Below are 27900 nucleotides of genomic sequence, written 5' to 3' on the forward strand. Positions count from 1 at the left end.
ATTTACCTACCCAAGCCTCAGCAATGGTGGGCACCCCTTTCCCTGCCAGGCTGCTGCGCTAGCAGTGAGCAAGGCTCCATGGGCATGGGACCTGCTGAACCAGTCGTGGAGTATAATCTGCTGGTGCAGTTTGCTAAGACCATTGGAAAAGTGCAGTATTTGGATGGGAGTGTCCCATTTTTTCCAGGTACTGTCTGTCACGGCTTCCCTTGGCTAGGAAAGGGAAATACTCCGACCCCTCACACTTGCTGGGTGAGGCATTTCCCCATCCTGCTCTGGCTTGCCCTCCGTGGGCTGCACCCCCTTTCCAACCAGTCCCAGTTAGATGAAGCAGGTACCTCAGTTGGAAATGCAGAAATCCCCCGTCCTCTGCGTCTGTCATGCTGGGAGTTGCAGACCAGAGCTGTTCCTATTCGGGCTTCTTGGAACGGACTCTGTTTTTTCTGTATCAATTATCTGGTCCATTCCAATTTTCCACTTCGGAATAGCTTATGAAAAGCATACAGTTTGATTCTCTAAATCTGTAATTGTGTATAGAAACAGATGATTTGTAAGCAATAGAGTTTAGGAAAACTTTCTCATAATCTTTGTTTCTTAATCAACCTAAGTCTCTCTGTCAGTCTTCCAAGTGGCATGTGGATTGTGAAACTCATTTTGCCATATATCATGTGACCTTGAGAACCAGGAGAGGCATCAAGAAAATCTATAAAGGAAATGCAATGAGCTTGAGTGCTTTTTCCATTTACTGACTTAAAAATAAGATGTAGCTAACAATAAGATGGGAATACAGTAGAAAGGAAGCAATGACTGAGAAGAGAGATCAAAAGGCATCTGGTGGGCATGGTCGCAAACACCTGTAGTCTCAGCTACTCTGGAGCCTGAGGCAGGAGCATCTGTTGAGCCCGGGAGTTCTGGGCCATAGTGTGGTAGGCCGATCAGGTGTTCACACTAAATTCAGCATCCGTATTGTGACCTCCTGGGAGCGGGGCACCACCAGATTGACTAAGGAAGGGTGAACTTGGCCCAGGTCGGAAATGGAGCAGGTCATAAGTAACTCCTGAGCTGATCAGCAGAAGGATCGCGAATGTGAACAGCTACTGCATTCCAGCCCGGGCAACATAGCGAGACCTCATCTCTTACAAAAAAAAAAAAAAAAAAAAAAAAAAAAAGTGTCCAGCCCTGGGAGCTGCAGCAAATATTCCTGGCCAATGAATCTGTTTATTGTGCTTTCATGTTTTCAGGTTTATCTGTTTAACTCAAACTGTTGGAACTTACAATTCCATTGTGACCACTTTAAATATTTTTCAACAACAAGTATATACACTTTAACATATATATTTTACTGTATGTGGAATCATGATCTTTTATTTCTTTTTAAAGAAATCCCAGAGACATAGCGAGTCAGAGCCTTCCTTACAATCAGAGGATGCAGAGGATGCAGATGAGCTTTTAAGGGTCCTGAGCACAGATCTTGAATTTCTTGATTTGGATCAAATCAGTCCTGAGGAACAACAGATTAGTTCCCCTGCAAGGCAGCCCTCGGGAGAACTTCAGGAGATAACCCACCAGATGCCCCAAGATGAACTGGGACGAGAAAAAAGAGACTTGGAGCCAGAAAGCAGAGAGGAGGGACAAGAAAGGAGAGTATGTGACATCCAGTCCAAAGCAGGGATCTCCCGGCCATCACTGATGTCCAGCACCACAGACGACACCCTGTTTCAAAAGGATGAAAGTGCCTGGGTGTATCCCTTGGTAAGTGTAATGCTTTTAAATCTCCCCCAGCGCTTTGAGAGTATTGTGCAATAGGGGAATTTTATGCATGTAGAGGGTGGGGAAAATACCACCAGAAGGAGACTTTTCAAACTAATAATAGACTTTTGTCTTTTTTTTTTTTTTTTTTTTTTTTTTTTGACAGAGTCTCTCTGTCACCCAGGCTGGAATGCAGTGGCACGATCTTGGCTCACTGCAGCCTCCACCTCCCAGGTTGAAGTGATACTTGTTCCTCAGTCTCCTGAGTAGCTGGAATTAGGGGCATGAGCCACCACACCTGGCTAATTTTTGTATTTTTAGTAGAGAGGGATCTCGCCATGTTGACCAGATTGGTCTTGAACTCCTGACCTCAGGTGATCCACCTGCCTCGGCCTCTCAAAGTGCTGGGATTATTACAGGCATGAGCCACTGCTCCTGGCCTAGACTTGTGTCTTTTAAAGTTCATTTAAGAGCTCCGACTGGAACATGTGTGACTGAACATTAACTTAAGAGCCGTATCTGGGTTCAATGGTATTGCTTACAGGTAGGAAATTCCAGACATAGTTTGTCTGTTGCATAGGGTGCTATGTCACGTGTGAGATTCAAAGTCCATTCTGCGCCCCTCCCCAGCTTCCTCCTCCCCCTTTCCTTCTCACTTCCTCTCCTCTTCCCTTCCCCTCCCCTTTCCCTTTTCTTTCCTCTCCTCCTGTCCCCCTCCTTTTCCTCTCTCACACTGTAAAATTCCTCCTTCGTGCCAGCAATTCCGCCCCTTCCCCGTCTTGTCTCACTTCTTCTGCCTTGATGTATTTTTTTTTTTAATTATACTTTAAATTGCAGGGTATATGTGCACAATGTGCAGGTTTGTGACATGGGTATACATGTCCCATGTTGGATTGCTGTACCCACTAAGTTGTCATTTACATTAGGTATTTCTCTTAATGCTATCCCTCCCCCTTTCCCCCACCCCATGACAGGTCCTGGTGTGTGACGTTCCCCACCCTGTGTCCAAGTGTTCTCATTGTTCAATTCCCAACTATGAGTGAGAACATGCGGTGTTTGGTTTTCTGTCCTTGTGACAGTTTGCTCAGAATAATGGTTTCCAGCTTCATCCATGTCCCTACAAAGGACATGAACTCATCCTTTTTTATGGCTGCATAGTATTCCACAGTGTTTATGTGCCACATTTTCTTTATCCAGTCTATCATTGATGGACATTTGGGTTGGTTCCAAGTCTTTGCCATTGTGAATAGTGCCACAATGAACATACGTGTGCGTGTGTCCTTATAGTAGCATGATTTATAATCCTTTGGGTGTATACCCAGTAATGGGATAGTTGAGTCAAATGGTATTTCTAGTTCTAGATCCCTGAGGGAAAGTCACACTGTCTTCCACAATGGTTGAACTAGTTTACACTCCCACCAACAATGTAAAAGTGTTCGTATTTCTCTACATCCTCTTAGGGACCTGTTGGTTCCTGACTTTTTAATGATCGCTGTTCTAACTGGTGTGAGATGGTATCTCATTGTGGTTGTGATTTGCGTTTCTCTGATGACCAGTGATGATGAGCATGTTTTCATGTGTCTGTTGGCTGCATAAATGTCTTCTTTTGAGCAGTGTCTGTCATATCCTTTGCCCACTCTTTGATGGGGTTGTTGTGTTTTTCTTGTAAAGTTGTTTAAGTTCTTTGTAGACTCTGGATATAAGCCCTTTGTCAGATGAGTAGATTGCACACATTTTCTTCCGTTCTGTAGGTTGCGTGTTCACTCTGATGGTAGTTTCTTTTGCTGTGCAGAAGCTGTTTAGTTTGATTAGATCCCCTTTGTCTATTTTGTCTTTTGTTACCATTGCTTTTTGTGTTTTAGTCATGAAGTCCTTGCCCATGCCTGTGTCCTGAATGGTATTGCCTAGGTTTTCTTCTAAGGTTTTCATGGTTTTAGGTCTAACAATTAAGTCTTTGAATTAATTTGTGTCTAAGGTGTAAGGAAGGGATCCAGTTTCAGCGTTCTACATATGGCTAGCCAGTTTTCCCAGCACCATTATGAAACAGGGAATCCTTTCCGCATTTCTTGTTTTTGTCAGGTTTGTCAAAGATCAGATGGTTGTAGATGTGTGGTGTTATTTCTGAGGCCTCTGTTCTGTTCCTTTGGTCTATATCTCTGTTTTCGTAGCAGTACCATGGTGTTTTGGTTACTGTAGGCTTGCAGTGTAGTTTGAAGTCAGGTAGTGTGATGCCTCCAGCTTTGTGCTCTTTGCTTAGTATTGTCCTGGCAATGTGGGCTCATTTGTGGTTCTATATGAACTTTAAAGTAGTTTTTTCCAGGTCTGTGAAGAAAGTCATTGGTAGCTTGATGGGGATGGCATTGAATCTATAAAATACCTTGAGTAGTATAGCCATTTTCACAATACTGACTGTTCCTGTCCATGAGCATGGAATGTTCTTCCATTTGTTTGTGTCATCCTTTATTTCATGGGGCAGTGGTTTGTAGTTCTCCTTGAAGAGGTCCTTCACATTCTTTGTAAGTGGGATACCTTGGTGTTTTATTCTCTTTGTAGCAATTGTGAATGGGAATTCACTCATGATTTGGCTCTCTGTTTGTCTGTTATTGGTGTATAGGAATGCTTGTGATTTTTGCATGTTGATTTTGTATCCTGAGACTTTGTTGAAGTTGCTCATGAGTTTAAGAAGATTTTGGGCTGAGATGATGGAATTTTCTAATTATACAGTCATGTCATCTGCAAACAGGGACAATTTGTCTTCCTCTTTTTCTAATTGAGTACGCTTTATTTCTTTCTCTTCCCTGATTGCCCTGGCCAGAGCTTCCAACACTATTTTGAATAAGAGTGGTAATAAAGGGCATCACTGTCTTGTGCCAGTTTTCAAAGGGAATGCTTCCAGCTGTTGTCCATTCAGTATGATATCAGTTGTGGGTTTGTCATACATAGATCTTATTATTTTGAGATATGTTCCATCAATACCTAGTTTATTGAGAGTTTTTAGCATGAAGTACTGTTGGATTTTGTCGAAGGCGTTTTCTGCATTGATTTGAGATAATCATGTGGTTTCTGTCGTTGGTTCTGTTTATGTGATGGATTACGTGTATTGATTTGTATATGTTGAAGCAGCCTTGCATCCCTGGGATGACGCTGACTTGATCGTGGCGGATAAGCTTTGTGATGTGCTGCTGGATTCGGTTTGCCAGTATTTTATTGAGGATTTTGGCATCAATGTTCATCAGGAATATTGGTCTAAAATACTGTTTTTATTTTGTTGTGTCTCTGCCAGGCTTTAGTATCAGGATGATGCTGGCCTCATAAAATGGGTTAGGGAGGATTCCCTCTTTCTCTATTGATTGGAATACTTTCAGAAAGATTGTTACCATCTCCTCTTTGTACCTCTGGTAGAATTTGGCTGTGAATCCATTTGGTCCTGGACTTTTTTTGGTTGGTAGGCTGCTGATTATTGCCTCAATTTCATAGCCTGTTATTGGTCTATTCAGAGATTCATCTTCTTCCTGCTTTAGTCTTGGGAGGGTGTATGTGTCCAGGAATTTATCCATTTCTTCTAGATTTTCTAGTTTATTTGCATAGAGGTGTTTATAGTATTCTATGATGTTAGTTTGTATTTCTGTGTGATCTGTGGTTATATCCCCTTTTTCATTTTTTTGTTGCATCTATTTGATTCTTCTCTCTTTTCTTCTTTGTTAGTCTTGCTAGCATTCTATCAATTTTGTTGATCTTTTCAAAAAACCAGCTCCTGGATTCATTTATTTTTTTGAAAGGATTTTTTTGTGTGTCTCTATCTCCTTCAGCTTTGCTCTGATCTTATTTATTGCCTTGTGCTAGCTTTTGAATTTGTTTGTTCTTGCTTCTCTAGTTCTTTTGATTGTGATGTTAATGTCGATTTTAGATCTTTCCTTCTTTCTCTTGTGGGCATTTAGTGCTGTAAATTTCCCTCTACACACTGCTTTAAACGTGTCCCAGAGATTCTGGTATGTTGTGTCTTTATTCTCATTGGTTTCAAAGATCATCTTTATTTCTGCCTTCGTTTCGTTATGTACCCAGTAGTCATTCAGGAGCAGTTTGTTCTGTTTCCATGTAGTTGTGCGGTTTGGAGTGAGTTTCTTTTTCCCGAGTTCTAATTTGTTTGTATTTTGGTCTTAGAGATAGTTTGTTGTGATTTCTGTTCTTTTACATTTGCTGAGGAGTGCTTTACTTCCAACTATGTGGTCAGTTTTGGAATAAGTGTGATGTGGTGCTGAGAAGAATGCATACCCTGTTGATTTGGGATAGAGAGTTCTGTAGATTTCTATTAGGTCTGCTTCATGCAGAGCTGAGTTCACGTCCTGGATATCCTTGTTAACTTTCTGTCTCATTGATTTGTCTAACATTGACAGTGGGGTGTTAAAGACTCCCATTATTATTGTGTGGGAGACCAAGTCTTTTTGCAGGTCTCTAAGGACTTGCTTTATGAATCTGGGTGCTCCTGTATTGGGTCCATAATATATGGTAGTTAGCTCTTCTTGTTGAATTGATCCCTTTACCATTATGCAATGGCCTTCTTTGTCCATTTTGATCTTTGTTGGTTTAAAGTCTGTTTCATCAGAGACTTGGATTGCAACCCCTGCTCTTTTTTGCTTTGTGTTTGCTTGGTAGATCTTCCTCCATCCCTTTATTTTGAGCCTACATGTGTCTCTGCACGTGAGACGGGTCTCCTGAAGACAGCACACTGATGGGTCTTGACTCTTTATTCAATTTGCCAGTCTGTGTCTTTTAATTGGGGCATTTAGCTCATTCACAGTTAAGGATAATATTGTTACGTGTGAATTTGATCCTGTCTTTATGATACTAGCTGGTTATTTTGCCCATTAGTTGATGCAGTTTCTTCCTAGCATCGATGGTCTTCACAATTTGGCACGTTTTTTTTGCAGTGGCTGGTACCGATTGTTCTTTTCCATGTTTAGTGCTTCCTTCAGGAACTCTTGTAAGGCAGGCGTGGTGGTGACAGAATCTCTCCACATTTGCTCGTCTGTAAAGGATTTTATTTCTTCTTCACTTATGAAGCTTAGTTTGGCTGGTTATGAAATTGTGGGTTGAAAATTCTTTTCCTTAAGAATGTTGAATATTAGCCCCCACTCTCTTCTGGCTTGTAGAGTTTCTGTCAAGAGATCCACTGTTAGTCTGATGGGCTTCCCTTTGTGGGTAACCCGACCTCTCTCTCTGGCTGCCCTTATCACTTTTTCCTTCATTTTAACCTTGGTGAATCTGAGAATTATGTGTCTTGGGGTTGGTCTTCTCAAGGAGTACCTTTGTGGTGGTCTCTCTGTTTCTTGAATTTGAACGTTGGCCTGCCTTGCTAGGTTGGGGAAGTTCTCCTGGATAATATCCTGAGGAGTGTTTTCCAACTTGGTTCCATTCTCCCCGTCAGTTTCAGGTACACCAATCAAACGTAGATTTGGTCTTTTCACATAGTCCCATATTTCTTGGAAGCTTTATTCGTTTCCTGTTACTCTTTTTTCTCTAAACTTCTCTTCTTGCCTTATTTCATGAAGTTGATCTTCAATCACTATTACCCTTTCTTCCAGTTGAGGAAATCGGCTATTGAAGCTTGTGCATGCGTCACATAGTTCTCATGCCATGAGTTTTCAGCTCCGTCAGGTCATTTAACGTCTTCTCTACACTGTTTATCCCAGTTAGCCATTCATCTAATCTTTTTTCAAGGTATTTATCTTCCTCGTGATGGGTTCGAATATCCTCCTTTAGCTCGGAGAGGTTTGTTATTACTGACCTTCTGAAAGCTATTTCTGTCAGCTCGTCAAAGTCATTCTCCATCCAGCTTTGTTCTGTTGCTGGAGATGAGCTGTGATCCCTTGGAGGACAAGAGGTAGTCTGGTTTTTAGAATTTTCAGCTTTTCTGCTCTGGTTTCTCCCCATCTTTGTGGTTTTATCTACCTTTGGTCTTTGATGTTGGTGACCTACAGATGGGGTTTTGGTATGGATGTCCTTTTTGTTGATGTTGATGCTATTCCTTTCTGTGTGTTAGTTTTCCTTCTAACAGTCAGGTCCCTGAGCTGCAGGTCTGTTGGAGTTTACTGAAAGTCCACTCCAGATGCTGTCTGTCTGGGTATCACCAGCGTAGGGTGCAGAACAGCAGATATTGCAGAACAGCAAATGTTGCTGCCTGATCCTTCCTCTGGAAGCTTTGTCCCAGAGGGGCACCTGCCTGTATGAGGTGTCAGTCGTCCCCTACTTGGAGGTGTCTCCCAGATTGCCTACCTGGGGGTCAGGGACCTACTGAGGAGGCAGTCTGTCCATTCTGTGAGCTCAAACACCGTGCTGGGAGAACCACTGCTGTCTTCAGAGGTGTCACACAGGGAGGTTTAAGTTTGCAGAAGTTTCTGCTGCCTTTTGTTCAGCTATGCTCTGTCCCCAGAGATGGAGTCTAGAGTCAGTAGGCCTTGCTGAGCTGTGGTGAGCTTTGCCCGGTTTGAACTTCCCAGGCTTCTTTATTTACCTACCCAAGCCTCAGCAATGGTGGGCACCCCTTTCCCTGCCAGGCTGCTGCGCTAGCAGTGAGCAAGGCTCCATGGGCATGGGACCTGCTGAACCAGTCGTGGAGTATAATCTGCTGGTGCAGTTTGCTAAGACCATTGGAAAAGTGCAGTATTTGGATGGGAGTGTCCCATTTTTTCCAGGTACTGTCTGTCACGGCTTCCCTTGGCTAGGAAAGGGAAATACTCCGACCCCTCACACTTGCTGGGTGAGGCATTTCCCCATCCTGCTCTGGCTTGCCCTCCGTGGGCTGCACCCCCTTTCCAACCAGTCCCAGTTAGATGAAGCAGGTACCTCAGTTGGAAATGCAGAAATCCCCCGTCCTCTGCGTCTGTCATGCTGGGAGTTGCAGACCAGAGCTGTTCCTATTCGGGCTTCTTGGAACGGACTCTGTTTTTTCTGTATCAATTATCTGGTCCATTCCAATTTTCCACTTCGGAATAGCTTATGAAAAGCATACAGTTTGATTCTCTAAATCTGTAATTGTGTATAGAAACAGATGATTTGTAAGCAATAGAGTTTAGGAAAACTTTCTCATAATCTTTGTTTCTTAATCAACCTAAGTCTCTCTGTCAGTCTTCCAAGTGGCATGTGGATTGTGAAACTCATTTTGCCATATATCATGTGACCTTGAGAACCAGGAGAGGCATCAAGAAAATCTATAAAGGAAATGCAATGAGCTTGAGTGCTTTTTCCATTTACTGACTTAAAAATAAGATGTAGCTAACAATAAGATGGGAATACAGTAGAAAGGAAGCAATGACTGAGAAGAGAGATCAAAAGGCATCTGGTGGGCATGGTCGCAAACACCTGTAGTCTCAGCTACTCTGGAGCCTGAGGCAGGAGCATCTGTTGAGCCCGGGAGTTCTGGGCCATAGTGTGGTAGGCCGATCAGGTGTTCACACTAAATTCAGCATCCGTATTGTGACCTCCTGGGAGCGGGGCACCACCAGATTGACTAAGGAAGGGTGAACTTGGCCCAGGTCGGAAATGGAGCAGGTCATAAGTAACTCCTGAGCTGATCAGCAGAAGGATCGCGAATGTGAACAGCTACTGCATTCCAGCCCGGGCAACATAGCGAGACCTCATCTCTTACAAAAAAAAAAAAAAAAAAAAAAAAAAAAGTGTCCAGCCCTGGGAGCTGCAGCAAATATTCCTGGCCAATGAATCTGTTTATTGTGCTTTCATGTTTTCAGGTTTATCTGTTTAACTCAAACTGTTGGAACTTACAATTCCATTGTGACCACTTTAAATATTTTTCAACAACAAGTATATACACTTTAACATATATATTTTACTGTATGTGGAATCATGATCTTTTATTTCTTTTTAAAGAAATCCCAGAGACATAGCGAGTCAGAGCCTTCCTTACAATCAGAGGATGCAGAGGATGCAGATGAGCTTTTAAGGGTCCTGAGCACAGATCTTGAATTTCTTGATTTGGATCAAATCAGTCCTGAGGAACAACAGATTAGTTCCCCTGCAAGGCAGCCCTCGGGAGAACTTCAGGAGATAACCCACCAGATGCCCCAAGATGAACTGGGACGAGAAAAAAGAGACTTGGAGCCAGAAAGCAGAGAGGAGGGACAAGAAAGGAGAGTATGTGACATCCAGTCCAAAGCAGGGATCTCCCGGCCATCACTGATGTCCAGCACCACAGACGACACCCTGTTTCAAAAGGATGAAAGTGCCTGGGTGTATCCCTTGGTAAGTGTAATGCTTTTAAATCTCCCCCAGCGCTTTGAGAGTATTGTGCAATAGGGGAATTTTATGCATGTAGAGGGTGGGGAAAATACCACCAGAAGGAGACTTTTCAAACTAATAATAGACTTTTGTCTTTTTTTTTTTTTTTTTTTTTTTTTTTGACAGAGTCTCTCTGTCACCCAGGCTGGAATGCAGTGGCACGATCTTGGCTCACTGCAGCCTCCACCTCCCAGGTTGAAGTGATACTTGTTCCTCAGTCTCCTGAGTAGCTGGAATTAGGGGCATGAGCCACCACACCTGGCTAATTTTTGTATTTTTAGTAGAGAGGGATCTCGCCATGTTGACCAGATTGGTCTTGAACTCCTGACCTCAGGTGATCCACCTGCCTCGGCCTCTCAAAGTGCTGGGATTATTACAGGCATGAGCCACTGCTCCTGGCCTAGACTTGTGTCTTTTAAAGTTCATTTAAGAGCTCCGACTGGAACATGTGTGACTGAACATTAACTTAAGAGCCGTATCTGGGTTCAATGGTATTGCTTACAGGTAGGAAATTCCAGACATAGTTTGTCTGTTGCATAGGGTGCTATGTCACGTGTGAGATTCAAAGTCCATTCTGCGCCCCTCCCCAGCTTCCTCCTCCCCCTTTCCTTCTCACTTCCTCTCCTCTTCCCTTCCCCTCCCCTTTCCCTTTTCTTTCCTCTCCTCCTGTCCCCCTCCTTTTCCTCTCTCACACTGTAAAATTCCTCCTTCGTGCCAGCAATTCCGCCCCTTCCCCGTCTTGTCTCACTTCTTCTGCCTTGATGTATTTTTTTTTTTAATTATACTTTAAATTGCAGGGTATATGTGCACAATGTGCAGGTTTGTGACATGGGTATACATGTCCCATGTTGGATTGCTGTACCCACTAAGTTGTCATTTACATTAGGTATTTCTCTTAATGCTATCCCTCCCCCTTTCCCCCACCCCATGACAGGTCCTGGTGTGTGACGTTCCCCACCCTGTGTCCAAGTGTTCTCATTGTTCAATTCCCAACTATGAGTGAGAACATGCGGTGTTTGGTTTTCTGTCCTTGTGACAGTTTGCTCAGAATAATGGTTTCCAGCTTCATCCATGTCCCTACAAAGGACATGAACTCATCCTTTTTTATGGCTGCATAGTATTCCACAGTGTTTATGTGCCACATTTTCTTTATCCAGTCTATCATTGATGGACATTTGGGTTGGTTCCAAGTCTTTGCCATTGTGAATAGTGCCACAATGAACATACGTGTGCGTGTGTCCTTATAGTAGCATGATTTATAATCCTTTGGGTGTATACCCAGTAATGGGATAGTTGAGTCAAATGGTATTTCTAGTTCTAGATCCCTGAGGGAAAGTCACACTGTCTTCCACAATGGTTGAACTAGTTTACACTCCCACCAACAATGTAAAAGTGTTCGTATTTCTCTACATCCTCTTAGGGACCTGTTGGTTCCTGACTTTTTAATGATCGCTGTTCTAACTGGTGTGAGATGGTATCTCATTGTGGTTGTGATTTGCGTTTCTCTGATGACCAGTGATGATGAGCATGTTTTCATGTGTCTGTTGGCTGCATAAATGTCTTCTTTTGAGCAGTGTCTGTCATATCCTTTGCCCACTCTTTGATGGGGTTGTTGTGTTTTTCTTGTAAAGTTGTTTAAGTTCTTTGTAGACTCTGGATATAAGCCCTTTGTCAGATGAGTAGATTGCACACATTTTCTTCCGTTCTGTAGGTTGCGTGTTCACTCTGATGGTAGTTTCTTTTGCTGTGCAGAAGCTGTTTAGTTTGATTAGATCCCCTTTGTCTATTTTGTCTTTTGTTACCATTGCTTTTTGTGTTTTAGTCATGAAGTCCTTGCCCATGCCTGTGTCCTGAATGGTATTGCCTAGGTTTTCTTCTAAGGTTTTCATGGTTTTAGGTCTAACAATTAAGTCTTTGAATTAATTTGTGTCTAAGGTGTAAGGAAGGGATCCAGTTTCAGCGTTCTACATATGGCTAGCCAGTTTTCCCAGCACCATTATGAAACAGGGAATCCTTTCCGCATTTCTTGTTTTTGTCAGGTTTGTCAAAGATCAGATGGTTGTAGATGTGTGGTGTTATTTCTGAGGCCTCTGTTCTGTTCCTTTGGTCTATATCTCTGTTTTCGTAGCAGTACCATGGTGTTTTGGTTACTGTAGGCTTGCAGTGTAGTTTGAAGTCAGGTAGTGTGATGCCTCCAGCTTTGTGCTCTTTGCTTAGTATTGTCCTGGCAATGTGGGCTCATTTGTGGTTCTATATGAACTTTAGAGTAGTTTTTTCCAGGTCTGTGAAGAAAGTCATTGGTAGCTTGATGGGGATGGCATTGAATCTATAAAATACCTTGAGTAGTATAGCCATTTTCACAATACTGACTGTTCCTGTCCATGAGCATGGAATGTTCTTCCATTTGTTTGTGTCATCCTTTATTTCATGGGGCAGTGGTTTGTAGTTCTCCTTGAAGAGGTCCTTCACATTCTTTGTAAGTGGGATACCTTGGTGTTTTATTCTCTTTGTAGCAATTGTGAATGGGAATTCACTCATGATTTGGCTCTCTGTTTGTCTGTTATTGGTGTATAGGAATGCTTGTGATTTTTGCACATTGATTTTGTATCCTGAGACTTCATTGAAGTTGCTTATCAGTTTAAGGAGATTGTGGACTGAGGCAATGGGGTTTTGTAAGTATACAATCATGTCGTCTGCAAACAGGGAGAATTTGACTTCCTCTTTTCCTAATTGAATACCGTTTATTTCTTTCTCTTGCCTTGAATGCCCTGGCCAGAGCTTCCAACACTATTTTGAGTAAGAGTGGTAATAGAGGACATTCCTGTCTTGTGCCAGTTTTCAAAGTGAATGCTTCCAGTTTTTGCCTATTCCATATGATATTGGCTGTGGGCTTGTCATAATTAGCTCTTATTATTTTGAGGTACGTCCCATGAGTACCTAGTTTATTGAGAGTTTTTAGCATGAAGGGCTATTGAATTTTGTCGAAGGCCTTTTCTGCATCTATTTGAGATAATCGTGGTTTCTGTCATTGGTTCTATTTATGTGATGGATTACGTTTATTGATTTGCATTTGTTGAAGCAGCCTTGTATCCCAGGGATGAAGCCAACTTGATCATGGTAGATAAGCTTTTTAATGTGCTGCTGGATTCGGTTTGCCAGTATCTTATTGAGGGTTTTTGCATTGATATTCATCAGGAATATTGATCTAAAAATCTTTTTATTTTGTTGTGTCACTGCCAGGCTTTGGTATCAGGATGATGCTGGCCTCATAAAATGAGTTAGGGAGGATTCTCTCTTTTTCTATTGATTGGAATACTTTCAGAAGGATTGGTACCGTCTCCTCTTTGTACCTCTGGTATAATTTGGCTGTGAACCATCTGGTGTTGGACTTATTTTGGTTGGTAGGCTATGGATTATAGCCTCAATTTCACAGCCTTTTATTGGTCTATTCAGAGATTCAACTTCTTCCTGGTTTAGTCTTGGGAGGGTGTATGTGTCCAGGAATTTATCCATTTCTTCTAGATTTTCTAGTTTATTTGCATAGAGGTGTTTATAGTATTCTCTGATGGTAGTTTGTATATCTGTGTGATTGGTGGTGATATCCCCTTTATCGTTTTTTATTGAGTCTATTTGATTCTTCTCTCTTTTCTTCATTAGTCTTGCTAGCATTCTATCAATTTTGTTGATCTTTTCGAAAAACCAGCTCCTGGATTCGTTGATTTTTTGAAGGGCTTTTCTTTGTGTGTCTGTCTCCTTCAGTTCTGCTCTGATCTTAGTTATTTCTTGCCTTCTGCTAGTTTTTGAATGTGTTTGCTCTTACTTCCCTAGTTCTTTTAATTGTGATGTTAGGGTATCAATTTTAGATCTTTCCAGCTTTCTCTTGTGGACTTTTAGTGCTATAAATTTCTCTCTACACACTGCTTTAAATGTGTCCCAGAGATTCTGCTACATTGTGTCTTTGTTCTCGTTGGTTTAAAAAAAAAATCTTTATTTCTGCCTTCATATCCTTATTTACCCAGTAGTCATTTAAGAGCAGATTTTTCAGATTCTATGTAGTTGTGCGGTTTGGAGTGAGTTTCTTAATCTCGAGTTCTAATTTGATTGCACCATGGTCTGAGAGACAGTTTGTTGTGATTTCTGTTCTTTTACATTTGCTGAGGAGTGCTTTACTTGCAACTCTGTGGTCAGTTTTGGAATAAGTGTGATGTGGTGCTGAGAAGAATGTATATTCTGTTGATTTTGGGTGGAGAGTTCTGTAGATGTCTATTAGGTATGCTTGATGCAGAGCTGAGTTCAAGTCTTGGATATCCTTGTTAACCTTCTGTCTCATTGATCTGTCTAATATTGACAGTGGGGTGTTAAAGTCTCACATTATTATTGTGTGGGAGTCTAAGTCTGTTCGTAGGTCTCTAAGAACTTGCTTTATGAATCTGGGTGCTCCTATATTGGGTGCATATATATGTAGGGTAGTTAGTGTTTCTTGTTGAATTGATCCCTTTACCATTATATAATGGCCTTTTTTTGTCCATTTTGATCTTTTTTAGTTTAAAGTCTGGTTTATCAGAGACTAGGATTGCAACCCCTGCTCTTTTTGCCTTTGCATTTGCTTGGCAGATCTTCCTCCATCCATTTATTTTGAGCCTATGTGTGTCTCTGCATGTGAGATGAGTCTCCTGAATACAGCACACTGATGGGTCTTGACTCTTTATCCAATTTGCTAGTCTGTGTCTTTTAATTGGGGCATTTAGCCCAGTTACATTTAAGGATAATATTGTTACATGTGAATTTGATCCTGTCATTACGATGTTAGCTGGTTATTTTGCCTGTTAGTTGATGCAGTTTCTTCCTAGCATCGATGGTCTTTACAATTTGGCATGTTTTTGTAGTAGCTGGTACAGGTTGTTCCTTTGCATGTTTAGTGCTTCCTTCAGGATCTCTTGTAAGGCAAGGCAGGCAAAATGGTGACAAAGTCTCTCCACATTTGCTTGTCTGTAAAGGATTTTATTTATCCTTCACTTATGAAGCTTAGTTTGGCTGGATATGAAATTCTGGGTCGAAAATTCTTTAAGAATGTTAAATATTAGCCCCCACTCTCTTCTGGACCCACAGTTAGTCTGATGGACTTCCCTTTGTGGGTAACCCGATCTCTCTCTCTCTGACTGCCCTTAACACTTTTTCCTTCATTTCAACCTTGGTGAATCTGAGAATTATGTGTCTTGGGGATGCTCTTCTCGAGGAGTACCTTTGTGGTGGTCTCTGTGTTTCCTGAATTTAAATGTTGGCCTGCCTTGCTAGGTTGGGGAAGTTCTCCTGGATAATATCCTGAGGAGTGTTTTCCAACTTGGTTCCATTCTCCCCATCAGTTTCAGGTACACCAATCAAACGTAGATTTGGTCTTTTCACATAGTCCCATATTTCTTGGGAGCTTTGTTCATTTCTTGTTACTCTTTTTTCTCTAAACTTCTCTTCTCACTTTATTTCATTAAACTGATCTTCAATCACTGATACCTTTTCTTCCACTTGATGGAATCACTTGTGCATGCCTCACGTAGTTCTCTTGCCATGGTTTTCAGCTCCGTCAGGTCATTTAAGGTCTTCTCTATACTGTTTATTCTAGTTAGCCATTTATCTAATCTTTTTTCAAGGTTTTTAACTTCCTCTTGAAGGGTTTGAACATCATCCTTTAGCTCGGAGAAGTTTGTTATTACCGACCTTCTGAAGGCTACTTTTGTCAGCTGGTCAGTCGTTCTCTGTCCAGCTTTGTTCCTTTGCTGGTGAGGAGCTGCAATCCTTCAGAGAAGAAGTAGTCTGGTTTTTAGAATTTTCAGCTTTTCTGCTCTGGTTTCTCCCCATCTTTGTGGTTTTATCTACCTTTGGTCTATGATGTTGGTGACCTACAGATGGGGTTTTGGTGTGGATGTCCTTTTGGCTGATGTTGATGCTATTCCTATCTGTTTGTTAGTTTTCCTTCTAACAGTCAGTTCCGTGAGCTGCAGGTCTGATGGAGTTTACTGGAGGTCCACTTCAGATGCTGTTTGCCTGGGTATCACCAACGGAGGCTGCAGAACAGCAAATATTGCAGAACAGCAAATATTGCTGCCTGATACTTCCTCTGGAAACTTCGTCCCAGAGGGGCACCTGCCTGTATGAGGTGTCAGTCAGCCCCTACTGGGAGGTGTCTTCCAGATAGGCTATCCAGGGGTCAGGGACCTATGGAGGAGGCATTCTGTCCATTTTCTGAGCTCAAACACCATGCTCAGAGAACCACTGCTGTGTTCAGAGCTGTCAGACAGGGAGGTTTAAGTCTGCAGAATTTTCTGCTGCCTTTTGTTCAACTATGCCCTGCCCCCAGAGATAGAGTGTAGAGGCAGTAGGCCTTGGTGAGCTGTGATGGGCTTCACGCAGTTTGAGCTTCTCCGGCTATTTTGTTTACCTACCCAAGCCTCAGCAATGGCAGATACCCCTTTCCCTGCCAGGCTGTAGCCTGGCAGGTCGATCTCAGACTCCTGTGCTAGCAGTGAGCAAGCCTCCATGGGTGTGGGATCCACCGTGCCAGGTGCGGGATATAATCTCCTGGTGTGCTGTTTGCTAAGACCATTGAAAAAGCACAGTATTTGGGCAGGAGTGTCCTGTTTTTCCATGTACTGTCTGTCATGGCTTCCCTTGGCTAGGAAAGGGAAATCCCCCGACCCCTTGCGCTTTCTGGGTGAGGCAATGGCCCGCCCTACTTCGGCTTGCCTTCTGTAGGCTGCACCAACTGTCCAGCCAGTCCCAGTGAGGTGAACCAGTTACCTCAGTTGGAAATGCAGAAATCACCCATCTTCTGCGTTGATCACTCTTGGTGCTGCAAACCATAGCTCTTCCTGTCTGGCTGTCTTAGAAGAGAAGCCCAACATATTTGTTAATATAACCACTCTGTACTGTTTCTTTTGAATCACACCTCTATGTTTTGTTGCTTATTAAAGTACATTAAGTTTTGCCATATATATTTTTCCATATAAATTGCATAAATGCTCACCGAAAACTTAATATATGATGCTAACGTGAACAGCTGAGTCTTCTACATTCTTTGGGCAGTCCTCCCACCCTTTGCCAAGGCATTGAATTATTTTGCCTAAGTCACACTTTTAACCTATCTGATTAATTTGTAGAATTTGTCTGATTCAGCATTATGGAATTGTATCGTTTCTTTTGGTGCCACAAAATGCTAGGTAATGGCACTTTAGGTGCTTGGATCTATCATTTACTCTTTTTTGGGTTTAGCCCAGTCATCAATAGACAGTGGGCTAAAGTAGATTCTTATACTGTATATCCTCCAGCTATAGATTTTTATGGCTATTGAATGTGAAATTTGGGAAGCATCTCATTTTCAGAATTCCACACCAACTCAGCAGTTTCACTCTGCTTTTTGTGTTGCAGTGGACTTGTATTTCAGTAAGCTCCTTTACCTTTTTGATATCCCAGGATTCAAATGAAAAAAAAAAAGACAAAAGTTAGTGGAAGAAAAGAATAGCTTAGTGCAGAAAAGGGGAAGCTTCCTTTCTGTTCCTAAAGCCCCACAGTGTTGTATCCTCTCAATCTGGCTGTTTAATGTGAAAGCCAAGTGGCAAAGACAGAAGAAGACATGCTTTGTGTCTTTGTCTTCTTATTTCTGTATTTGTGCCAGTCAAATGAGGTAAAAATTCATAATACATAGTGCAGGGTGGTTGGGAATAAAAGCACAAAATTAAGAAGGGCCCTTGTTTAAATTTTGGAAAATTCTGTCTCATTCATTGAAACAGAAATGAAGCCAACTTTACAAAAATGTTGATGATAAAATTATAACAATTACAATTATATGATGATAGTTCCAGATATGATCAAATTAAACACCAAATATTTTAATGACTAAAATTATGATAATTAAACTGAGTCAAGTGATGAAATCAATGAAAACAGAAAAAAGTTATTTGCATTGAATAAAGCAGTAACACTTGTCCTTATCATCAAACTCTCACTCAAGGTTGAAGAAGAAGTGGAAAAGCAGAGAAGTAATAGCACAGAATTATCAGGAAACCCAGCTCATGGTGCTGCTGCTGGCAATAATGATGATGGACTAAATCAGCAGTTTCCTAGGAAGAAGAAGAAAGGGCATGACAGGTAAGCCTATAGCAACATTTAACAGGAGACATTTGGCCAGGCGCGATGGCTCACACCTGTCATCCCAGCACTTTGGGAGGCCAAGGCAGGTGAATCATCTGAGGTCAGGAGTTCAAGACCAGCCTGACCAACATGATGAAACCCCACCTCTAACAAAAATACAAAATTAGCCAAGTGTAGTGGTGCATGCCTGTAATCCCAGCTACTTAGGAGCCTGAGGCAGGGGAATTGCTTTAACTCAGGAGGTGGAGGTTGCAGTGAGCTGTGATCACGCCATTGCACTCCAGCCTGGGCAAAAGAGTGAAACTCCATCTCAAAACAACAACAACAACAACAACAACAACAAAAACAGGAGACAATTATGTGCTATGAAATGAATCCAAATTTGGGCTAATATTCATGATGAACAAATTTTATACTTTTACTAGGATATTAAGCCTTCCTTGGTTATCAGAAAAATGTAAATGAACAATGAAATACCATATTTTCCAATCATATTGATATTTTACTTAAAAAATAGGAAATATTGGCAAATGTGAAGATGGCATTTTCATACACTGCTGTTAAATGAAATTGATGAATCCTTTTTCCAGGGTAATTTAGTAGCATGTATCAAAATTTCAAATATGTCACTTCTTTAACCTAACAACTTCACTTTTGGGACAAGATCCTACAGGAAAATATGACTTGTGTAAACACATACACATATTTGTTAAGGACATTTATTACATGTAGTATATAATATACAATATAATATATAATATACAATAGGTTAATATGTTAAATATATATAATATTAAGTATATATGATATGTTAAGGATATTTATATATGTTACATATATACTTATGTATAAGGATATTTATTATAGCATTGTAATATCAAAAAGTTGGAGATAGCCTAAATCCTTAGCAATAAAGAAATGGTATAGTTGTCATTCCCAGAAAATAATGTAGTATGCAATCATTTTGATAAATGAAGTTGTTAGACCTGGACTGTACTGATTATTTCAAAATTAAAGTATATTTAAAGACTTTAGTTTGATGACACATCTTAAGCCAGTTTTGTTGGAATTCTTGTAATATCTGCTGAGTTATAAGAAGCAGCTAGCTACATGCTACATTGACACTGTACCTTGTGTGCAACAGAATTGCTAGTTATTACAATTTTTGTTTTTTGTTCTCAATGTGTGAGTGCTGAAATACCAGATCCTCAAATTAACTTGAATATTGCCAAGAGATTGCACATGGGGATTCATATTCCGTATAAGCATTTCAATATATTGGGTAAAACTTACTAAAATATATCAGAGGATCTCAGATCTACTGAACCAAGAGTTGGACGGCTCTTTTTGTAAAGAGCCAGTTAGTAAATATTTTAAGCTTTGTGAATTGTAAAGTGAATAAGTGTGGCTGTGTTTCAAGGAAATTTCCTTATGAAAACAGGCAGTGGGCTGGATTTGGCTTACAAGCACCAATTTGCTGATCCTTGGGCTAAAACCAAGGTGCTGTTATGCAGTGAATCCTCTTTTTAAAGGTACCCTACATGCTTGCCATTATCCTTCCTGTTAAAAGATAATGTATTTCAGTAGGAAACACACCATATTTTTCAACAGTGGCTTCATATAATTTCAACAAATTTGGTTTACAAAATAAGATTATTTTCTGCACTCGTCCCCTTTTATTCTTATTATAGAATTCCATATTTTGACTATTATTTTGTATATTTGATGAGTATAAAATATTCTAGAATTAGATGCTTTTTATTAAGCAAGAAATACTTCTTCTGAAACTTTTAGTCTTCCTTGGTCTTTATGTGTAAGCAGGAGCAAAATGATAATCAGCTTATATAATCTAGTAATGTTCAAGAGGCTTTTTGGTTTTATGAGTTAATGAATTTGTTATTTAATACCTTCATCTGGCATTTCAAAAATGTCATATAGATATAATTTTAAAAACTTTTAAAGGGTAAAAATATAGTATATAGTTATATAAGAATTGAAAAATACAGCTAAACAAGAAGAAAATTAGATCATCTACAGTCATGCCCCTAGGTATGTTGGCCTTGAAAGAATGGTTTATACTCGTGGATTCAGATTTCCTGTCCATTCACTCTTGAGCAGACACCAGTAATTTTCACTCCCACCACTCTTCCAAGATTGTTGTTCTCAAATTTACCACTGATTTGTAAATCTAGACATTGTTTCCTTAGATCTCATTTTATTTAACCTGTCAACAATATTGGATCCAATGGAAAACTCTCTTCTCCATAACAGTATCTTCACTTGGCTTTCAGGATCTCACTCGCTCTCCTGGCTTTTCTTCTTGCCTTTCTATTTCATCTGTCGTAGTCTGTTTTGCTTTATTCTCATATCCCACCTTTTACACATTGATATGTCCCAGGACTCATGACTTTCCTCTCACGACTTTTACTACCTTGTGTGTGCTAATGATTTTCAAATGCGCGTCTGCAGCCTAGATCTCTCTCCTTAATTCCAGACTTCTATACCAACCTACGTACTTGACATCTCTGTTTGGTTGGTCATGAACTGTTGGGTATCACAAACTTATCAGGCCCAAGATTGGAGTACCGATTTTTTCTTTCTCATACCTACCCCTCTCATAGTCTCCTGTTTGCATTAATGGTAACTCTTGCAATTGCTCTGCTAGAAACCAAGGTGTCATCCTTGACTCACCTCTCTCTCTGACACCTCACATCTAGTCTATCAGCAGATCTTGTCAGGAGTACCTGAAGAATATATCCAGAAGCCAGTCATAGCTTTCATGTCCAAGCCACCACCATCTGCTATCTAGATGAGTGTAATAGACTGTTAATTGGTCTTTCTGTTTTTTAAAAGAATCCTCTTTTCATCAATCCTTAACTCAGTGGCCGTATTTAAAACCTAAGTCAGATGATGTTGTTCCTCTGCTCAGACCCATCTGATTGCCTCTTATTTCACTCCGAGTATGTGTCAGGGTTCCTCCTCATACCTAGAAGGCAACACACAATATGCCCCATTACCTCTCGCACTTAAACTTCTGTTTCTTATTCCCTTTTCTCTGCTTCAGCCACGCTGAACTTCTTGCTCTTCCTTATCTATATCACTATTGCGTAAAAACTCCAGGCACACGTCTGTACTGGGCAGTTCCCTGTGTGTGTCTGGGATGCCTTTTCCTCAGCTAGCCTCCTGGCTTTCTCTTTCCATTCCTTCAGTTCTTTACTTCAAAGCCACTTTCTCAGTAAGGACTTTTCTGGCCATCCTAAAATTCCCACCACCCCTCCTCTCAAACCTGTAAACATTTCATTTTCCTGCTTTAGTTTTTCTCCCCTAACATTGTATATTTTGCCTAATCTATGTACTGTTATTGTGTTTATTTCACTCGCATCAGTAGGAGTAGGGCCTAACTTGCAATAAGTTTCTACTCAATAAATATTTATTATATGAGCAAGTGGAGTTTACCCTTCAGCATATTGTTTTAAACATTAGACTGTTTCTCACGTAAAAAAAAGAAAAAAAAAAGATTTGACATTGGCTCATTCTAACACTTTTGCCTAGCAATTATATGCATTTTTGGATTTTTTGGCTCTTCATAATAAGCTACATTCTTTATGTTAATAGTTTTCCATTTAGAGAGAAAAGCTCAATATTGTGGTTACTCACTATACTTTTACTAATAATCATGATAGTTTTACTTACGATAAAATGGATCAAAGGAGTTACAAATTTCACTGGTAATTTATAAAGAAAATTAAATATAAGGGTGGTAAATTTGATGGACTTAAAGATTGTTTCCAAGTGATTATGAACCTTCAGTATTTGAAGTTAAAAGACCAATTTGGAATGTATAGCTTTCTAGAAGAGAGTTATGCTCATCAGGCACTCTGTATTCTGACAGAGCAGCTGTTGATCTTACATAGGGTTGTGGGAGGAGCAGACTTGAAGGATTGGCGGACTCTCAGTGGCATAAGAGGGTTGACATCATCTGGAGAAACATGGCTGTCCGAGCAAGGCTGCTGTGGGTTGGTTAACACTCCCAGGCTTGTGGATTGGAGTGAGTTTGTGTTTGATTGGCTGTCTTTCAGAAGCAAGTGGCCCACATTGATACTGGTTGGTGAGAGAGGCCAATGGTCACTGATTGATTGACTGTATTTACAACTGGCTGTGGGTGGTTGCTTGTTACTACCATGGCTACAGGTCAGTTCTTTCCTAAGTTTGAGGCAACTTTAAACTGCAGTTTTCTGTTTAAAAGTTGCCTTCCATCAACTATGTTTAAAATGAAAATGATTTCATATTCCAGAACTGTAGACTTAATTTAGAAGTGTGGGTCAAGAGGAATTGTTTAATAATTGCTCTCAGGAAGATCCGTTTTTTTTTTTTGGGTTTTTTTTTTTTTTGATGCTTAATCTTAACCAGAAGAATTCTGTACATAGTTAAAAACAAACAAAAAGCAATTATTAGTTTTGTTTCAGTTTTTATTTTCAGAGACTTCTGCTAAACTCCTAACATAATCTCCAGTGGGAAATGTTTGTCTCTTTGTTAATGTATGTAGTTATACGATAGCAATATTCTTTTTTTATTCCTTAATCTTTTTTTTGGTTCACATTCTGTTCCATGCAATGATAGTGATATAATGTGTGTTTACTTCATTAAAAAAATTATAATGTTCTGCTGACAAATCCAGCTTTTTATATTAAGATTAATACTAGACTAAACATGTAGGAAATTTATCAAATTATTTTATTTTCAAACAAACTGTTATAACTAATCAGAATATTGCTATTTTTGAACTATATATAATGACTATAATAACATTTAGGAATTTTAACAGTAAGATTTTTTTCTTCCCAAGACATTTTCCTGATTTCTTTCATGTAATATGTGCCTGTTATTTTTAAAACTTTGTTTAAACTGTTTAAACATTATTATATTTAAAAAACAAAACCCAAAACATAGCACAGATCTAAATATGAGTTTCATGTGTAAGAGTCATTGCCTGTGTCCAGTGGACTCCAGCTTTTTTTTTTTCCCTCTGTGATGGAGTCTCACTCTTTCGCAGGGCTGGAGTGTGGTGGCGATCTCAGCTCACTGCAACCTCTGGCTCCCGGGTTCAAGCAATTCTCCTGCCTCAGCCTCCTGAGCAGCTGGAACTACAGGTGCGCCACCAAGCCCAGCTAATTTTTGTATTTTTAGTAGAGACGGGATTTCACCATGTTGGCCAGGATGGTCTTGATCTATTGACCTCATGATCCACCTGCCTCAGCCTCCCAAAGTGCTAGGATTACAGGCATGAGCCACCGCGCCCAGCTGACTCCAGCTTTTTAATGTAGCATTCATCTTCCATTCTTACTTTCCTTGTGTTTTACACTTTTCCATTCAAGTTCCTAGGAAACACCTAGACTCCATGGGACTAATCTTTGTGCTCTCATTCCACTCTCCAAGTGCAGTAGTTTTCTCTGTTTTTCCCTGGTAAACTCCTCTTGTATTTTGCCTCTTCTGTAATGCCTTCCTTGTGTTAAAATATAACTTTTCATATATCAACTCTTAAACTACACATTGTATCATAATTGCATATTACATGGTTTTTGAGGCAGGAAATATATATTTCTTTATATGTTGTTAGTAATTCATAACTGTGTTTTTTTTAATACTTTAAGTTCTAGGGTACATGTACACAATGTACAGGTTTGTTACATATGTATACATGTGCCATATTGGTGCGCTGTACCCATTAACTCGTCATTTACATTAGGTATCTCCTAATGCTATCCTTCCCCCCCACCCCCTCCCCACAATAGGACCCGGTGTGTGATGCTCCCCTTCCTGTGTCCAAGTGATCTCATTGTTCAATTCCCACCTATGAGTGAGAATATGTGGTGTTTGGTTTTCTGTTCTTGCAATAGTTTGCTGAGAATGATGGTTTCCAGCTGCATCCATGTCCCTACAAAGGACACAAACTCATCCTTTTTGATGGCTGCGTAGTATTCCATGGTGTATATGTGCCACATTTTCTTAATCCAGTCTGTCACTGATGGACATTTGGGTTGATTCCAAGTCTTTGCTATTGTGAATAGTGCCGCAATGAACATACGTGTGCATGTGTCTTTATAGTAGCATGATTTATAATCCTTTGGGTATATACCCAGTAATGGGATGGCTGGGTCATATGGTACTTGTAGTTCTAGGTCCTTGAGGAATCGCCATACTGTTTTCCATAATGGTTGAACTAGTTTACAGTCCCACCAACAGTGTAAAAGTGTTCCTATTTCTCCACATCCTCTCCAGCACCTGTTGTTTCCTGACTTTTTAATGATCGCCATTCTAACTGGTGTAAGATGGTATCTCATTGTGGTTTTGATTTGCATTTCTCTGATGGCCAGTGATGACGAACATTTTTTCATGTGTCTGTTGGCTGTATGAATGTCTTCTTTTGAGAAATGTCTGTTCATATCCTTTGCCCACTTTTTGATGGAGTTGTTTGTTTTTTTCTTGTAAATTTGTTTGGGTTCTTTGTAGGTTCTGGATATTAGCCCTTTGTCAGATGAGTAGATTGCAAAAATTTTCTCCCATTCTGTAGTTTGCCTGTTCACTCTGATGGTAGTTTCTTTTGCTGTGCGGAAGCTCTGTAGTTTAATTAGATCCCATTTGTCAATTTTGGCTTTTGTTGCCGTTGCTCTTGGTGTTTTAGACATGAAGTCCTTGCCCATGCCTATGTCCTGAATGGTATTACCTAGGTTTTCTTTTAGGGTTTTTATGGTATTAGGTCTAACATTTAAGTCTCTAATCCATCTTGAATTAATTTTCGTATAAGGAGTAAGGAAAGGATCCAGTTTCAGCTTTCTACTTATGGCTAGCCAATTTTCCCAGCACCATTTATTAAATAGGGAATCCTTTCCCCATTTCTTGTTTTTCTCAGCTTTGTCAAAGATCAGATGGCTGTAGATGTGTGGTATTATTTCTGAGGACTCTGTTCTGTTCCATTGGTCTATATCTCTGTTTTCTTACCAGTACCATGCTGTTTTGGTTACTGTAGCCTTATAGTATAGTTTGAAGTCACGTAGCATGATGCCTCCAGCTTTGTTCTTTTGACTTAGGATTGTCTTGGCGATGTGGGCTCTTTTTTGGTTCCATATGAACTTTAAAGCAGGTTTTTCCAATTCAGTGAAGAAACTCATTGGTAGCTTGATGGGGATAGCATTGAATCTGTAAATTACCTTGGGCAGTTTGGCCATTTTCATGATATTGATTCTTCCTATCCATGAGCATGGAATGTTCTTCCATTTGTTTGTGTCCTCTTTTATTTCACTGAGCAGTGGTTTGTAGTTCTCCTTGAAGAGGTCCTTCACATCCCTTGTAAGTTGGATTCCTAGGTATTTTATTCTCTTTGAAGCAATTGTGAATGGAAGTTCATTCATGATTTGGCTCTCTGTTTGTCTGTTACTGGTGTATAAGAATGTTTGTGATTTTTGCACATTGATTTTGTATTCTGAGACTTTGCTGAAGTTGCTTATCAGCTTAAGGAGATTTTGGGCTGAGATGATGGGGTTTTCTAAATATACAATCATGTCATCTGCAAAGAGGGACAGTTTGACTTCTTCTTTTCCTAACTGAATACCCTTGATTTCTTTCTCTTGCCTGATTGCCCTGGCCAGAACTTCCAATGCTATGTTGAATAGGAGTGGTGAGAGAGGGCATCCCTGTCTTGTGCCAGTTTTCAAAGGGAATGCTTCCAGTTTTTGCCCATTCAGTATGATATTGGCTGTGGGTTTGTCATAAATAGCTCTTATTATTTTGAGATATGTTCCATCAATACCGAGTTTATTAAGAGTTTTTAGCATGAAGGGCTGTTGAATTTTGTCAAAGGCCTTTTCTGCATCTATTGAGATAATCATGTGGTTTTTGTCTTTGGTTCTGTTTATATGCTGGATTATGTTTATTGATTTGCATATGTTGAACCAACCTTGCATCCCAGGGATGAAGCCCACTTGATCATGGTGGATAAGCTTTTTGATGTGCCGCTGGATTCGGTTTGCCAGTATTTTATTGAGGATTTTTGCATCGATGTTCATCAGGGATATTGGTCTAAAATTCTCTTTTTTTGTTGTGTCTCTGCCAGGCTTTGGTATCAGGATGATGTTGGCCTCATAAAATGAGTTAGGGAGGATTCCCTCTTTTTCTATTGATTGGAATAGTTTCAGAAGGAATGGTACCAGCTCCTCCTTGTACCTCTGGTAGAAATCAGCTGTGAATCCATCTGGTCCTGGACTTTTTTTGGTTGGTAGGCTATTAATTATTGCCTCAATTTCAGAGCCTGCTATTGGTCTATTCAGGGATTCAACTTCTTCCTGGTTTAGTCTTGGGAGAGTGTAAGTGTCCAGGAAATTATCCTTTTCTTCTAGATTTTCTAGTTTATTTACATAGAGGTGTTTATAGTATTCTCTGATGGTAGTTTGTATTTCTGTGGGGTCAGTGGCGATATCCCCTTTATCATTGTTTATTGCATCTATTTGATTCTTCTCTCTTTTCTTCTTTATTAGTCTTGCTAGCAGTCTATCAATTTTGTTGATCTTTTCAAAAACCAACTCCTGGATTCATTGATTTTTTGGAGGGTGTTTTGTGTCTCTATCTCCTTCAGTTCTGCTCTGATCTTAGTTATTTCTTGCCTTCTGCTAGCTTTTGAATGCATTTGCTCTTGCTTCTCTAGTTCTTTTAATTGTGTTGCTAGAGTGTCAATTTTAGATCTTTCCAGCTTTCTCATGTGGGCATTTAGTGCTATAAATTTCCCTCTGCACACTGCTTTAAATGTGCCCCGGGGATTCTGGTATGTTGTATCTTTGTTCTCATTGGTTTCAAATAACATCTTTATTTCTGCCTTCATTCATCATGTACCCAGTAGTCATTCAGGAGCAGGTTGTTCAGTTTCCATGTAGTTGAGTGGTTTTGATTGAGTTTCTTAGTCCTGAGTTCTAGTTTGATTGCACTGTGGTCTGAGAGACAGTTTGTTACAATTTCTGTTCTTGTACATTTGCTGAGGAGTGCTTTACTTCCAATTATGTGGTCAATTTTGGAATAAGTGCGATGTGGTGCTGAGAAGAATGTATATTCTGTTGATTTGGGGTGGAGAGTTCTGTAGATATCTATTAGGTCCGCTTGGTGCAGAGTTGAGTTCAATTCCTGGATATCCTTGTTAACTTTCTGTCTCATTGATCTGTCTAATGTTGACAGTGGGGTGTTAAAGTCTCCCATTATTATTGTATGGGAGTCTAAGTCTCTTTGTAAGTCTCTTAAGTACTTGCTTTATGAATCTGGGTGCTCCTCTATTGGGTGCATATATATTTAGGATATTAACTCTTCCCGATGAATTGATCCCTTTACCATTATGTAATGGCCTTCTTTGTCTCTTTTGATCTTTGATGGTTTAAAGTCTGTTTTATCAGAGACTAGGATTGCAACCCCTGTTTTTTTTTGTTTTCCATTTGCTTGGTAGATCTTCCTCCATCCCTTTATTTTGAGCCTATGTGTGTCTCTGCATGTGAGATGGGTCTCCTGAATACAGCAAAGTGATGGGTCTTGACTCTTTATCCAGTTTGCCAGTCTGTGTCTTTTAATTGGACCATTTAGTCCATTTACATCTAAGGTTAATATTGTTATGTGTGAACTTGATCCTGTCATTATGATATTAACTGGTTATTTTGCTCGCTAGTTGATGCAGTTTCTTCGTAG

General features: G+C 40.2%; 1 pseudogene across 1 annotated transcript in view; it reads left to right on the top strand.

The window, feature by feature from the left end:
* Positions 1 to 27900, top strand: part of LOC102143055 (coiled-coil domain-containing protein 144A) — a 119772-nt pseudogene that overhangs the window by 36311 nt on the left and 55561 nt on the right. Inside the window, exons 7-9 of the transcript XR_012425376.1 lie at positions 1381 to 1752; positions 9634 to 10005; positions 18044 to 18180. The product of XR_012425376.1 is annotated as a coiled-coil domain-containing protein 144A (transcript). The remainder of the gene's footprint in view (positions 1 to 1380; positions 1753 to 9633; positions 10006 to 18043; positions 18181 to 27900) is intronic.

The sequence above is a fragment of the Macaca fascicularis genome, chromosome 16 (genome assembly GCF_037993035.2).
Source record: "Macaca fascicularis isolate 582-1 chromosome 16, T2T-MFA8v1.1".
Lineage (NCBI taxonomy): Eukaryota > Metazoa > Chordata > Mammalia > Primates > Cercopithecidae > Macaca > Macaca fascicularis.